Source organism: Ailuropoda melanoleuca, chromosome 4 (assembly GCF_002007445.2).
Source record: "Ailuropoda melanoleuca isolate Jingjing chromosome 4, ASM200744v2, whole genome shotgun sequence".
NCBI classification, from domain to species: Eukaryota; Metazoa; Chordata; class Mammalia; order Carnivora; family Ursidae; genus Ailuropoda; species Ailuropoda melanoleuca.
In genome coordinates, this window is record NC_048221.1 from 121,356,094 (window position 1) to 121,372,093 (window position 16,000).

General features: G+C 45.2%; 1 protein-coding gene across 1 annotated transcript in view; it reads left to right on the plus strand.

Moving 5' to 3' along the window:
* The window catches only part of ALK (ALK receptor tyrosine kinase), a 678,810-nt gene that overhangs the window by 374,195 nt on the left and 288,615 nt on the right, over positions 1-16,000 (plus strand). The gene's annotated exons all lie outside the window — the stretch shown is intronic.

Below are 16,000 nucleotides of genomic sequence, written 5' to 3' on the forward strand. Positions count from 1 at the left end.
CACTCTGCCCTGGAGATTTGATGGATTGAGCACTAGGAAGATTAGAGAATGGTGAATACCTGTAACCCCTCGGCTTCTCAGAGTGGCATCTTGGAAAATCCCATAATGATAAATGTCTGGCGTATACAGAAAGAAGTAAAAATGCATAAAAACAATCACTTCTCATCTAAGAACTGTTTATTGGGCCTCACCTTTTCCCAGCAAGGAGGGAGATATTAAAAATAGGTGGAGGAATTTAGGCGATGGACCACCAGTGTCAAGGAATTAAGTTATCCATTCCATCATGCATTCTGTCAACAAATGTTCATGAGTCTTACTCTGCCCCAAGCACTGGTTGGACTCATCCTGTCTTCAGGGGGCTCACAGTGAGGTTTGGTGATGGGTAACAAGAGACAACTGTGATGTTGTGGGGCAAGGGCTATAATGGGTTTGTNGTATACAGAAAGAAGTAAAAATGCATAAAAACAATCACTTCTCATCTAAGAACTGTTTATTGGGCCTCACCTTTTCCCAGCAAGGAGGGAGATATTAAAAATAGGTGGAGGAATTTAGGCGATGGACCACCAGTGTCAAGGAATTAAGTTATCCATTCCATCATGCATTCTGTCAACAAATGTTCATGAGTCTTACTCTGCCCCAAGCACTGGTTGGACTCATCCTGTCTTCAGGGGGCTCACAGTGAGGTTTGGTGATGGGTAACAAGAGACAACTGTGATGTTGTGGGGCAAGGGCTATAATGGGTTTGTGCACAGGGTGTGTGCGAAGGGGTGTGCAGGAGCGTGTGCGGAGTGGCTGGTAGGCACGCCAGCCCAGAGCAGACAACTTGAACTGGCTGTCAAGGGAGGAGGGGCGTGGTCAGGCAGAAAATGAGATGAAGGCCTACCCCACACAGAGGGACCGTGTGCAAGGGCCTGGAGCTTGAGACATAGGTGGTGCTGGGGCTTCATCACCCTGGACCACCCTGCCCACATCCGCTCTCTCAGAGCGCTCATACTTTATACGTATGTGCCACCGGCTTGCGTAGCAACAGTACCCGTCCCCTCCCCACTGAGGCAGTCTCTAAACAGACGTCTTGTCCCTGGACCCCCTCCCCCACCTCCCCCAAAGGTCCTGCTACAAGTGCTGGAAAGATTTCACCCTGGCCCTGGGCTCTTCTCTGACTTTCTCTCCGTCTATGGTAGCATTTTCCTCTCTAACGAGGACTCCACTTTCTGACAGATAATCCGTGTATGCAGCTGATTTCTACCCCAGCACAAGTGGACTCAGGGTACAAGCAGTTTACCCCTCCCCCACCTCCCCCAAAGGTCCTGCTACAAGTGCTGGAAAGATTTCACCCTGGCCCTGGGCTCTTCTCTGACTTTCTCTCCGTCTATGGTAGCATTTTCCTCTCTAACGAGGACTCCACTTTCTGACAGATAATCCGTGTATGCAGCTGATTTCTACCCCAGCACAAGTGGACTCAGGGTACAAGCAGTTTACACTCCAGGACGTTGCTGTCACCGCTCCCCTCCTCCTCCTTTGCAGAAAGAATAGCTAAGGCGGTGATTCCTNGGCGGTGATTCCTCATGCGTGGCCCTCCACCCGCTTCTCCACCCCGAGACCCTTACTGACTCCCCAGCATCCACTTCAGCGTCTCCTCTGAGAAGCCCGTGGCCTTGTGGCCCTGTGGCCTTGTGGCCTTGTGAGGATCCAGCGATAAGCCTCTCCTCCACTCCTCGGCAGGGATCCGGTGCTTCCTTTCACTGCTGGCCCCTAAGTGCCGGCACACAAAGGACGGGGAAAGAGTGAGCAGGAACTCACCTCCCTGCCTGCACTCCTCTTCATTTGTGTAATTATACTGTGGCTTAGTCCATTCGGGCTAACACGGTACCCCTGACTGGCTTATAAACCACAGAAATCTATTCCTCACAGTTCTGCGGCCGGGAAGTCCAAGACAGGGTGCCGACACGGTCATGTCCTGGGAGGACCCTCTTCCTGATTCTCAGTCAGCACCTCCTCACTGTGACTTGGTGAGAGGGGCAGGGAGCTCCCTGGAGCCCTTTTTGTAAGACCCCTAATCCCCTTCGTGAGGGCTTCACCCTCATGACTAATCACCTCCAAGGATCTCACCTCCTAATGCCATCACTTGGGGGGTTAGGTTTCAGCCTATGAATTGGGGGGCGGGGAGGCACATTCAGACCATAGCAAGGAGACAGGAATAGTTCCTTGGTGCTTATTCTGTCGTGCCAGCATTGGTCTAAGTGCCTTCCCTGTGTCATCTCATGTGATAGTAGGCTCACTGCCACTCAGCGAGGGAGGCAGTTCTGTTACCTGCATTTGACAATGAAGAAGCCGCAGCTCAGTGAGGTTAAGTAACTTGCCCAGCGTCACACAGCTAGCAAGGAGCAAACATGATTTAAAGCCAGGCCGACTAGCTCCACAGTCCACACACCTACTCACTACGCTCCAGGCCTATCACCAACCAATAATTAAGAAGACATTATTATTTACATATTATGATTAGCTATTGTTCACTCTTCATAAGTACCTAGCTGCATATTTTCCGTGGTGTATTTGTCATCCTTCCCATCCAAAATGAAGGGCAAAGTTCGAAGGCCTTGGCCCACAGAAGAAGCACATTTTGGAGAGCAGACAGCCTTAACAACAGGAACTAGAAAGCCAGGCCCTGGCTATAACCTGGCAGAAGGTTATAGAAAGTCCAGCCAGGTAACATGGTCCCGGCTTCCGTTTCCTGAAGCTCTAGGCCAATCAGGGCCCCTTTGCCTGAGGACTCTGGGTCTCTGCTGGTGGTGAAGGAGACAGAACCAGGTGATGGGAAGCCCTGCTCTTTTAGTTGTAATGCAAAGTGCCTCGGCCACCAGTGCTGACGGCACATTAGTAAAGAAACACCACCCGCTGTAGAACAGCCCAGCTCAGCTTTGTAGTCACTTCAGGCCCAAAGCAAACCTCCCTGTTTTTCATCACCTGGGCTGCTTCTGAGTTTTCTTTTCCCCCTTGTTGTGCTTATAGTACCACACTCACATGTCTACCTAAACTCCTTGTTTTTATAACAGAAATGCATTTTCTTATGGTTCAGAGCCTTAGTTAAGAGCCGTATCAACCATGGGACTTTGCATTTAAAAGGCTTTACAAAATCTACACACAGATTTGGTCCAACATCTATTCCTGAGATGATCTTACATCACTAAGCTCCAAGAAGGTGTGTTCCCACTGCTTTCAAATTACTGATTGCTTTCCCTCTGCTCATGGGTAAGTCTTGTGGTGGCAGGAAAAGGGAGGGCATGCAGCAAAGACCACAGCTTTTCAACTGGGAGCAGGCTGAGCCCAGGGCCTGAGAACCACTGGTGAGGCCAGTCGCCCAAGGACATCAGGTTACCTGGGGGTCTGAGGCCTCCCCGTAACCCTCAGGGCAACTGCAGACAAATGATGGCACACGGTTGAGAATCAGGAAAGAACTATATGCTGTGTTGTTTCCCTCTTGGCCCCACTTCCAGACTCAGATTTTCTTCTCTGTTGTATTGTTTATTCTGTGGAATGTTCCTTGAAGTCTTTGAGAACACTAACCTCAGCGATGGCTCCTGGGCATTAGGAAACCCCAAATGGAGCCAGTCAGGAACTTGATGAGGGAACTAGCAGGGGAACATTGCAGGCTGCTAATCTTCTGCTTCGGACCCTTCAGTAAACGCCTGTGGATCAAGTCTGAGCTCCTTCTCAGCAATGACATGTGACCCTGATCCGGCCCTCCCCCTCTTGAGCTTACCCGTTCCTTTGGATCCAAACTTCATTTATCCTAAGCGATTCACAATTGCCCTGACTGAAACAAGCGATTTCAAGCCTTCATGCCTTCTTCCACCTCTCAGACCACCAAGTACAACCTTTCTCTTCCTTCAAAAAGAGAATCCCTTAGCTCCCAAGCCTTCCCTGGGACTCCAGACCCACTCCCAGCAGTGTTGATTATACCGTCCTTTGCACCCGCCTCTGTGGCCTGATTCACTCCTCCATTGGTGTTCTCAGCCCTGCGCCACTTTCATTCTTTTACATGTCTTTCTTACCAATGAGACGCCCTAAGAACAGGGATGGGCATTATTGATCACTGTGTCTCCACTGCCTCGTACAGAGCCTGACTTGCAGCGTATGCTCAAGAAATGTTTATTAAATGAACAAACCCCAAATTTATTGGAGCAGGAACTCTTTGAGAACTTGAGATATGGTTTTAAGAAAAAAAAAATGCACCTGGAAAGCTCTTGACCAAAATTCCATCTCCATCCTCCATGACATCTCACTTCCTTCTACCCAACCCCAGGTAGAACAACTGTCCTCAGGCTGTATCCTCTCCATTTGTCTCCTTAACCATCCCACACCACTAGGCAAATGCTGGCATACATCAGCCTTGGAAACAAGATGGTTCCCATGCTTCCTGATTGCCTGCTCTGGGATCGTCTTAGCCCCTCCCCGATTTTCCAGGCAATTCCCTATATGCTTCCTGTATGTTATCTTATCTTCCACAAGAATCTTCTACTTGGTATTTTACCCCAGTTTCTCCATCTTCTTAGTTTACTTGCCTTTACATTCCCACTTAAGCACACTGACTCCCGTTGAGTTTTTTATCTTTTCAGACAAGCTAGGTTGAATTCCAATTGTGGTCTCTCCAACTGTTCCTTAAATATTCCCTCCATTATTTTGTTTTTCCTTCCCAGGACTAAAATTCCTCCCTGAATGCATGAAATTCTAATCATGATTCTATCGGATGTTTACCTGCAGACCTCAAGAGTGTTTCCTCTGTCTGGACTTTCTTCTCCTGGTCCCTTTGCCTAGAGAGCTTCTTGGTGCCCATTGGGTCCTCCTCTCAATAGACCCAGATGATTGCCATTTCTAAAAATCCTCCCTTGTCTATTAACTTTCTTGATTAGCTCTCTGCCACCCTGTCTAACTTAAGGTTGGCCTCTGGGTGCATCAGGTTCATTGTGTGTGGAATTGAGCCAGGAAATTTGATGATTGGCAAAGCCAGTGTCCAGTTAGAAATAAAAACTTCTGTATTGCACTGTCTGTCCATGGTTCTTGAGTCCTTGGTCTTCTTCTGTGGCTGCCTCTCCAATTTCACATTCCCACATGACTATTTATTCTAATTTGGGTTAAAGCAGAGTCAAGCCAGCAGAACTAGAAAAATACTTTAGTCATAGACCCATCAGGCAGAAAAGAACCATAAAGTCATTGAATTCAACCCCTTCACCCCCACCCTAAACCCATGCAAGAGCTTCTTTCAAAGCTCATTTGACATCATTTTACCTGGTTCCAACCAGTAGGGTGCTCACTTTCTTGCAAAGCAGACCGCCCTACTGTGGGGCCACCTAAGCTGCTAGGAAGAACTTTCTAGTAACCTACTGCCTTTGTAATCTTGAAATGCTGTTGAATGGCTCTTAAGAGTTGTTTAATTTCTTCAAGCCTCCTATATCTCATCCATAAAATGGAAATAGTAATACCTATCTTGTAGGAGCTTTTAACAATGATAGTTAATATGCATGGAGTGTTTACCACGTTCTTAGCACTGACGTACATGATTACATTTAATACCATAATTTTCCTGGGAGGTAATACTACGAGCATGCATACAAGGCACCTAGACTCATTCGAGCAGATAATGTGTGTTAGTTCCCTCTCCTGTTTCACCAGATTTTTGCCATCATCTGGTTGATCTTCTGTGTCTCCTCTGGAATCGCATAGAACAAGCCTACTTTCTCCTCACAAGGCAGTTTTTCATTCCCTTGAGTATAGTTGTCATGTCTCTTCTTGACTTTCCTCCCCCCCCCCCCGCAGGCTAAACAACTTTAGTTTCTTCTACAGTGTATTTTCCGGAGCCACATTCTTCCCGGGTGACCTTAAACAGCTAAGGGGTCAGGGAAACCTCTTCAGTGATCTGGAAACCTCTACCCACCCGTGTAGCATAAGCTTGGCTTACTCTTCCACCAGCTGCTTCTTGCTGCTTGAACCCCAGCCACCCTGAAGTGAGCAAACAGGGAGACTGCTGGAGCACTTCATCAAAACCATTTTCAGGATCATTTGCATCTTTTCTTCCCGATGGAGAATCCTCAAGTGTCTCTTGTGGGCAGAGGAGGCCTTTCTTGTTTGCTATTGACGTTCCCCAAAATATCTGATTCTAGAAGAAATTTAATTTTGTCCCCAGCTTTCTCATCCTCTTGCTCTGTCTGTCATCCCTGTGGTCTGCCAGCTCTGCCCCTTTGTTCCCCTAATTGCCAGAGACATTTTTATACTGAGTAAATTGCATCAGGCTCACTGCAGAATGAATCCGTTTGGGAGGAGTATGGGCTGCACTGTTGTCTTAAGTGTGCATTAGCATTTAGACGCGTTATTTAAAACGGGTCTGGGGTTAGTGCCAGGGAGATGGCTTCATGACTATTCTGACTCATTCTCTGCAGCCAGACTCCAGAGAAGGGAACTGAGGAACCCTGAAACCCATCCCAGCCCTGTTTTGTTCTCTATCCCTCGAGGGAGGGCTTGAACTAGGTGAGATCTTTCAAGAGCTCAGACTTGGAAATTTGATTGACAAACTGGGCTTGACTTGGTGATCTCAGAGCAAAGCACAGCCAAGTGTAGGAGACAATGGAGAGGAGAGATCTTCTTTCTCTCTCATCATACATCAGGCACACACATGACATCTAGGTTTAAGTAGAAATCAGATGGCTAGAAGTCTTTAAAAACAAAGCACGCACACACACACACACACACGCACACACACAAAAGACACCAGCCAACCCTCTCTAGTGTAAAAATTAAACAATGTTTTGAAAGCCAGTGAAAAGGAAAAGCTGCAATCCTGATGATCATGTGGTGATTCAATGAGCTGATTCTTTTATCATCAAGAGAGTCAGGTAATATCTCCATTAGTAGCAGAAGGTTTAAAAATTGGATAGAGTGGCAACGCCAGGACAATTGCCTGATTTATGCTTTTTCAATCACCTGGGCTCATAGCCTAAACTGGTAATGGACTCCATCCATCACAAAATTATTCCATCTGGCATCCTGGTTTCTGAAGAAATCTGGACAGCCTCACAGAGAATTGGCCAAATGATATAATGCATGTGAAAGCCCTTAGCACAGTGGCTCAGTAAAAGGTGGTCGAATCTGTTCAGACTGTTTTATGTTCAGAGGGATGACGGTGCGTTAGAAACACACGAGGAACAAAGCATCCATTGTAGAACGCCCTAATTGAGGTTCCAAAGCGCTGGGATGTGCAGCTCTGAAGCCTGTGAGGGTGGCACTTTCTCCAGGGCTCTCCCAGACACCTCTGTCCCTGGGCATCCCTTCTCTCTCAGCCCCGAAGACCCTTTGTAGGCAACAGTTCCGATCCAATGAAAACTCACCAGCTTTGTGCATTTCCACCAGTTTTCCCGCTAGAGTGTGAACTTCAGGCAGGCGCACACGGTGCTTTCATTTCGGTGTCCTCTGAGTCCCAAACAGTGCCTGACACAGAACTGGCATTGAGTACCTGTGTGTTGACTGAACAAGTAGAACTCAGAAGTATCGTCATGCTGCTTTTCTGAGTAGAAATAAATGATAACTAGGGTATCTCACCCCTTTGTGCTGGGCAGGCCTGAAGCAGTAGGATCTCTGCCAGAGATAGGAAACAATGCATAAAGACCCCTGCCAACCATGTATTGCCTTAAATGACAATAGCTACCACGTGTATAGCACTTATTGTACAGTGGGCGTTGTTCTAAGTGCCCTCGCCTGGATTTACGCATTTATCTCCACAGTAGTCCAATGAGGTGACATACCCTTTTTATCCCCATTTATGGTTGAAGACACTGAACTTGTCAACGGTCTTACAGCTAGAAATGATCAGAGCTGGAATTTGAATCCACAGGGTCTCGCTCCAGAGCCCATAACCACCACACTATACAATGTAACCGCTCCAAAAGAGATGTGAGAGGGGCTCCCCCAGGGCTCCCCCAGGCAAGCCACAGGTGGCCCCGTCAGGTGACATGTCAAGTAGACAGGGGCAGACACCAGTGAGAAGAGACTGTCTTCTCTGTGTTTCACCTGAAACGGCATCTCCACCGCCTACCCAGGGACCATACCATGCAGGAGAGGGAAGGGGACCCCTTAATTCGGCTACCCTTCGCCCTGGGAGGGGGATGCTATGCAAAGCCTCAGTTATGGTGCTGGTTTGGGGAGAATGAGGTCAGAATCATTGCAGGCTTTCAGTGCGAGCAGGAGAGAAGCTCCCTGCACAGCCCAGGGTCCTGCGGACGTGAGTAGAGAGAAGGAGGAGGCATGTCAGACTTGCCCTCCAGCCGAACCTCCAGTATGCACTTTGCCCTTCTATTCATGGGTGAAATTGAATAACAAACCACGAAGCAGAGGGACACATACATAATGGATTACTGGATAAACTGAGGCAAGATGGAAAGAGCATAGTCTGCGTGCGTTCTGCTCCTGAGCTGGGACACAGACTCCCGCTCGCTCACTGCTGGAGCCCCTACTCCAATCAATGGACCCTGCTCTCTCCTCAGCCCTTTTCAGCCAGGTTTGAACTGGCCTTGCACATCGTGTGAATAGGATTTCCAAAAGCTCTAGAGGTAAAGTGAAGAACATCTCTCTCTTTTCCAATTGGCTTATGAAAATATCTTCCTCTAATTGAACTTTCCCCTCTTGCTTATGCCTTTTGATGCTGTGTTTAATTGTCTTTAAACAGAAAGCTGCTGTGATCAGAGGCTTCAGAGTTACATCTGCATCTTTTGTGCTGAAACTGCTTTTACCGTCTGCTTCTAAAGCTGAGTTTAGGTTGATTTTGATAAGAGCAATGTAGGTTCCACCAGTCTTGCTATAATTGATTGTCTGCTTACATGATTGGGGAAAGAAAATTATTTATCGATTCCCGATTCAAAAAGAAAATCAACAAACATGTTTCCCACAACCACATGATTCCATTCTGACCCCTCTGTCTTGGGGAGACTGTGCCCCATGGCCCACCCCTTCCCCTCTTTCCATCCAAGTTGCCCTTCTCTTTGTCTTCGTTTGTTCATTCATTCATGCATGCATGCATTCATTTGGTAAATAATCAATGTATTTATATTTTTCTATTGCATGCGTGGAAGTGTGCCAGGCAGTGGGAATTGAGCTGGGAACAAGCAGAAACCACTGCTGTCCTCATGAGGCTTTCATTCTAGAGGGCTACATTACTAATGACATGTATCGTCATGCAGTTACCATAGTGATACATGACAGAGGAGTATAGGCACCTATGAGCTCTTATAAGAGGAGGCTCTGACCCAGGCTAGGGGATCAGAGAAGCCTCCCTGAGAATGTAGGGTTTGAATTAAAGTCTGCAGGAAGAGTGGTAGTATGACAGTGGCAAGACTCTTTCTGGGAGTGGGAACGGCATATGAATGCCCAGAAGGGAAAGAGATGTGAGGCATTTCTGAGAAGATCAAGGCAGACTCACACTTGTGGGCCTGTAGGTGAAGAGAGGTCTGGCTGGAGAAAAGGATGGGGGTGGAGAAAGACATGCGGGGGGTGGGGTGGGGGCGGGGAATCAGGCACATTCAGGAATACAACCTTTATCTTAAGAGCCAAGGAAAGCTGCTATAGAGTTTTAAGGATAGGACTGTGAGTGAATTGGAAGTAGGGCAGGGGTGGATATAGAGACCCCAGACCTTCACAGCAGCCCAAGGGACAGAAGGATAGTCCTGACTTGAGAGAGCAGAGAGAAAGGAATGGCCTTGTGTGTATCTATGTACAAGGTGCAATAGGCAGGTTTAGTGATGAAGTGGATACAGGTGGGAGAGAAAGGAAGGTATTTTTACCTTGACCAATTGGGTGGATGGATCCATTCACTAAAACAGGCAAAAATGAAGGAGGCACATGTATGGAAGGAATGTAGAAAGTGCAGTTTGGAGATCTTGAGTCTTAAGTAACTTACAAACATCCAAGTGAATATGCAGGTCGACACAGGGGTCTAGATACCAGAGAGACGACCTGGGCTGGAGGAAAAAAATTAGGAATTGTTGGTATGTTGGCAGGACCTTGGAGCCAATGGGAGCATATTAAATGCCTAGGGAATTAACTGTAATGAATCATAGACCTAAAGGTAAAATCTAAAATTATAGAATTTCTAGAAGAAAATAGAAGAGAAAATCTCTGCAAACTTGGGTAAGCAAAGATTTTTTTTAGATGGTACACAGAAAGCGTAGACTATAAAACAAACTATTGATCGGTGGATTGGAATTTATCAAAATTAAAAACTTTCTCTTCAAAGGATTGCATTTAAAAAATATAAAATCAAGTCACAGAACTGAAGAAAATATTTGAGATTTTATATATATATATATATATATATATATATATGTATATATATAATATACCAAAGGGCTTGTACCCCCCTATTTAAGAAATGGGCAAAATATTTTAACAGACACTATATAGAGATATGAAATGATCATGAATCATGTAAAAAGATGCTCAACATCACTAGTCATCAGGAAAATTAGAATGGCTAAAATTGGAAAGACTGGCCATACCTAGAATTAGTAAGGATGAGAAGCATCTAGAACTCTCATATACTGCTAATGAAAATGTAAGATGGTCTAACCACTTTGGAAAGTAGTTTAGAATTTTCTCTAAAAATTAGACATACACCTACGTACAACCCAGCTATTTCCCTCCTAGGTATTTATCCAAGAGAATGAAAACATAGATTTACACAAAGACTTGCACATTAAAGTTTATAGCAGCTTTCTTCACAGTAGTCCCAAAATGGAAATGACCCAGTTGTCTACCAACAGGTGAGTGTATAAACACTGTGGTTTGTGTATACAATGGAACACTATCCAGCAATAAAAAGAAATGAACTGATACTTATAGCAACGTGGATGGATCTCAAAATCATTATGCCAAGAGAAAGAAGCCAGCCACAAAGACCACATTGTGTGTGCTCTCATTCATACATAACTTCAGAAAATGCAATCTAATCTATTAACCTACAGTGACAGAGGCAGGACAGTGGCTTTGAGGGACGTGGAGCAGGACTGACTACAAGGGGCAGAGAACCTTTAGGGTGTGCTGGGGGGATAATGGAAATGTTCTGTATTTTGAATGTGGTTCTGGTTTCCTGGTGTAACAACTGTTAAAACTCCTTAAATTGTGCACTTTAAATGGATGCCATTTTTATTACACATAAATTATACCTTAGGGGCGCCTGGGTGGCACAGCGGTTAAGCGTCTGCCTTCGGCTCAGGACGTGATCCCGGCGTTATGGGATCGAGCCCCACATCAGGCTCTTCTGCTATGAGCCTGCTTCTTCCTCTCCCACCCCCCCTGCTTGTGTTCCCTCTCTCGCTGGCTGTCTCTATCTCTGTCAAATAAATAAATAAAATCTTTAAAAAAAAAATTATACCTTAATAAAATTGACTTAAAAATACCTAGAGAGAGAATCGAGTGGGAAGGCTAATGAGCAGAGAATAAAGGTAGCGAAAGGGAGATGGGGAGGTGGGTGTACGTGTGCACACAGGTTGAGGAACTTAAGTGGGAGAGGGTTGGTGAGGTGGCAGCTGGAGGGGCAGAGGAATCAAGGCCACTTAGTCATGTCCCACTTGTCCTTTTGTCTGACTTTTGTCAGCTACAGCTAGTCAGGCTGGAGCCCCTGACTCATGAATCACCTCCCTCGTGAAGGCTTCCCAGGAGACTTCAGCCACTCTGTTCTCATCTGTTCTCAGCTCTGTACAACTGTCTAGACTACAGAATAACACTCCAGTGTCCCATCTGATCAGATAATGCCTGTAGGTTGCTATACTCAATTCTTTGTTTCCTTAGTCTATCAATATCCACTGCTATTTTTGTTTACAAATTGTTTTGTGTAGGTGTTTACGGTTTCCTCAGAGACTGTTCTTTTGCTACTAAATATTGAATTTTTGCCATAAGCTAGATGCTTTACAAATATTGTATATATTGAATACTTGTAACAACTAATGAGGTAAATATTATTAACTTGAGTTTACAGGGAAGAAAACAACTAAGGCTCAGGGAAATTAAGCAAGGTCCCAAGCAGCAGAAGTGGGATTTGAACTTAGGTCTTTGTGAGTTCTGAGTTCTCAGTTCTTCCTGAGCGCTAAAGCCTGTTCATAAGCACTGTAGATATGGCCTCCTTCCAACTGAGGCCATTTTTTATACTTATTTTGTATACCTTTGCAACGGGTATGGTGCTAAGTATGTTGCAGATGATAAATATTGATTCATTGATTGAATCCCTCAATTAATATTTCAATGCTTCTTTAAAATAGCAACCACCCGCCATCCAGGTCTTTTAAAGGGCTTTAAGAATATCAGTTACTAGGTACATTTCGTCCTTGCTGGAGCAGATTAAGAAATTCATTAAAAGGTCCCCAGACTTTTTGCCACCGCCTGGGTGGGAGAAGAGAAAAGCAGGTCAGCTTCCTTCTCTCTGCTCATTCCAGCTACCTTTCCACCCCTTCCCTTCAAGAGAAGCCACAGGAATGTTGAGGAATTGTGGCCACTTCACTGGTCACATTGGCCCAGACCCAATGTAAGAGCTTCCCTGACAGCTATGATCCCATAGGGAATCCCTGAGCAGGGAATGGTGATTAAAGCCACTACTTAGTTGGTTTTTCTTCTTCTTTTTTTTTTTTAAATGCAATTCTTTTTAAAAAGATTTTATTTATTTATTTGAGAGAGTGTGTGTACAAGAGCATGAGGCGGGGGGGCGGGGGGGGCAGAGGGAGAGGGAGGAGCAGAAGCAGACTCCCTGCTGAGCAGGGAGCCTGACACCAGCTGGATCCCAGGACCCCAGGATCACGACCTGCGCCAAAACCAAGAGTTGGATGCTTAACCAACTGAGCCACCCAGGCACCCCGGTTGGCTTGTCTTCTGATTGCAAAGTGACAACTCCCAAACTTAAAATACAAACAGATCACAATTGCTAAACATGAAAACCACCTTTCAATTGCTTTACACATAAAGTTCCCTCTCTAGTTCTCCCTCTTTCTCTCTCTCCTTTTCAAAATGTCTCTCTCCAACCCTACCATCTTTCTTTCTGCCTCTCTAATGTCCCAGAAAGGCTGCATTATAGTTGCTTACCTAAACGGTTCTTCTAGCTGTAAAAAGCATTCTATGAAAAAGACATTGAAACTAGACTCCAATTATATGCCTTGATTTTTGCATAATTTAGTGTGAGTTACTGTTCTTTGAATCAGTGGAGGATAGGAATTCATTCATGAATAATAGTTTCCAAAGATTCATGAGGACCCAGATGAGGTACTTGCCTAGAAGGTAGAAAGGCTCTTTTTTCCAGATTTCAGAATTCATATTCAATGAAAAGCAAAAGAATAGGAGGTACTGAAAGGGATTGTACAAGCAAGTGCAGAAGGCTTTTGCTAATCTAATTCACTCTTAAATCGGCCTTCTCCATGGTTGAAGGAATCCCTGTTCTCCTTAAGCTTTTCTATCTTGGATACATTTAAAAAAAAAATAAGCTTCTTTTAATGTATCAGAGGAAACCAGGGATGTGCTGAAGATGCTTCAATGAGAGATGAAGCTGAAATCAGTACTGCTGGAAAAGGTCAAAGCCGGAATTGTTATTTAAATGTTGAAAACCCAAAATTTGCTATAAGTTGCTTATCAACATTCACAAAAGTCACTGTCCTTTTCCTGTAGAAGCTTTTATTACAAGGAAGCCTCCTGCCCATGAACATTGGCACTATGGTCTGTGTGTGTGTGTCTGTGTGTGTGTGTGTATGAGTGCGTGTGCGCGTGCCTGTGAAACAAGTGTCTTTTTAGAGCATGACTTGAGTATCCTTCTTCCCTGACTGTTCAGACATGGGGGTACTGGCACATACTACTCGCGTCCCATTTCTAACCTGTTTTCCTCCCCATTTAAGTAAAAATACCTACTGGATCAGAATCACCGAAGGAGGAGACTGGGAGGCTTGGGAAACGGGGAGTAGAGGGTCTGAAGCAGAGCTTCTCAACGTTTGTTGAATGAATCACCTAGCAACTAGTTAAATGCAGATTCTTTTTCAGTAGGTCAGGCTTGGGCTTAAAATCTGCATGTGTAGCAAGGTCCCAGATGATGCTGGCCCTGCTCCAACCACTCTGTGTGGCAAAGGTCTAAAGGAAATGCATCCAAATGTCTACACACAGATATTAATTGGGGCTAGAGGCGGGAACAATTAGAGAAGGACCTTAGAGCACCTTTGCTCTCCTGGCTCATCCGATGTGTGATGGTAGAAACAATTTTTGAGAAAGCCAGTCAGGCCCCGTGGGGCAACAGTTTCTCAGTGCACTCACCGAGTTCCAGATCAGACCTTTGGTTTTGCAGGGCTAGATATGCTCAGGACTCAGCCTAAACACATTCCCAGAAGACATATGTAAGTCATATATGCTAATTTTTAAATGTCCAATAAAACATATAATGATTGGTGAGAATCCCATCTGTGGCCAGCCAGTGTGTTCTGTGCCTACAAGAACATTCACACGGGCAGCCAAAATATCGGATTCAGATCAGCAGGTGGCTTGGCGAGCAGCTTGGCCTGCCTTTCCTGCTCCTATTCTGAGAAGTTCTTTCTTCTCTTGAAGTGTTTGGGTTCAGATCATTCCTTCATCTTTCAAACATGAAACCGTCCTAAGCCCCAGGTGCTGTGCAGGGCACTGAGGTCACAGAAATGTTAGTGAAAATTCAGCCCTGATTTGTGTCTAGAAGCCATCCCGTCTCACTTTTTTAGTACGTATAATTTTTACTTTAAAAAAATTTTAACAGCAGTGAAATACACATATAATTTATCATCTTCACTATTTTTTAAAGATTTTATTTATTTAGAGAGTGGGGAGGGCAGAGGGNGGCTGGGGGGAGAAGGGGTGCAGGGGGAGAGGGAGAGAGAGGGTCTTGAGCAGACTCCTCATTTAGCACAGATCCTGACACGGGGCTTGATCTCACAACCCTGAGATCATGACCTGAGCCAAAATCAAGGGTCAGAGGCTTAACCGACTGAGCCCCCCAGGCGGCCCCATCTGCACCATTTGTAAGTGTACAGTTGAGTTACATGAAGTGCGTTCACACTGCTGTACAACCGTCACTAATATCCGTCTTCAGAAGTTTTTCATCATCCAAACCCGAAATTCCACATCCATTAGGCACCTCCTCGAGGACAGCCACACAGTAGCATGTATCAGAATTTCCTTCCTTTTTAAGCCTGAGTAGTAGTCCATTGTATGTACAGACCACATTTTGCTTATCCACTCTTCTGTTGACGGACGTTCAAGTTCTGTCTACACTTCAGCTGCTGTGAATTACGCAACTATGAACATGGGTGTACAAATATCCCTTTGAGACTTGCTTTCAGTCCTTCTGGATACAGGCTTACCTTGTTTTATCCCGCCTCACAGATATATCGCATTTGTTTGAAAATGGCAGCTGTGCATCAAGCAAGCCTGTTGGCAGCATTTTTCTGATGGCATTTGCTCATGCCGTGTCTCTGTGGGTAATTTTCACAATATTTAGACCTTGTCATAATTGTTATATTTGTTACGGCGATCTCTGATTATGACTTGCTGAAAGCTTAGGTGATGGCTAGTATTTTTTAACAATGAAGTATTTTTTGATTAAGGTGCATACATTTTTTTAGGCATAATGTCATTGCACACCTAAGAGACTACAGTGGAGTGTAAGCATCACTTTTACATACAGTAAGAAACCAGAAATTTCATTTGACTTGCTTTACTGTTACATTTGCTTTATTGCGGTGGTCTGGAGTTGCTAGGTCGTATGGTAATTCAGTTTTCAATTTCTGAGGAACCGCCCTACTATTTCTGTAGTGGTGGCACCATTTTACATCCCCATGAACAGGACACAAGGGTTCCAATTCCTCTGTCCTTGCCACCACATCTGACTCCTGCTTAGGCAACTTCCTCAGCTCTAGGTTGGGCCATTGTCCCAATGTCCCACCTGAAATGCTCTCATTCTTCTCTGCCC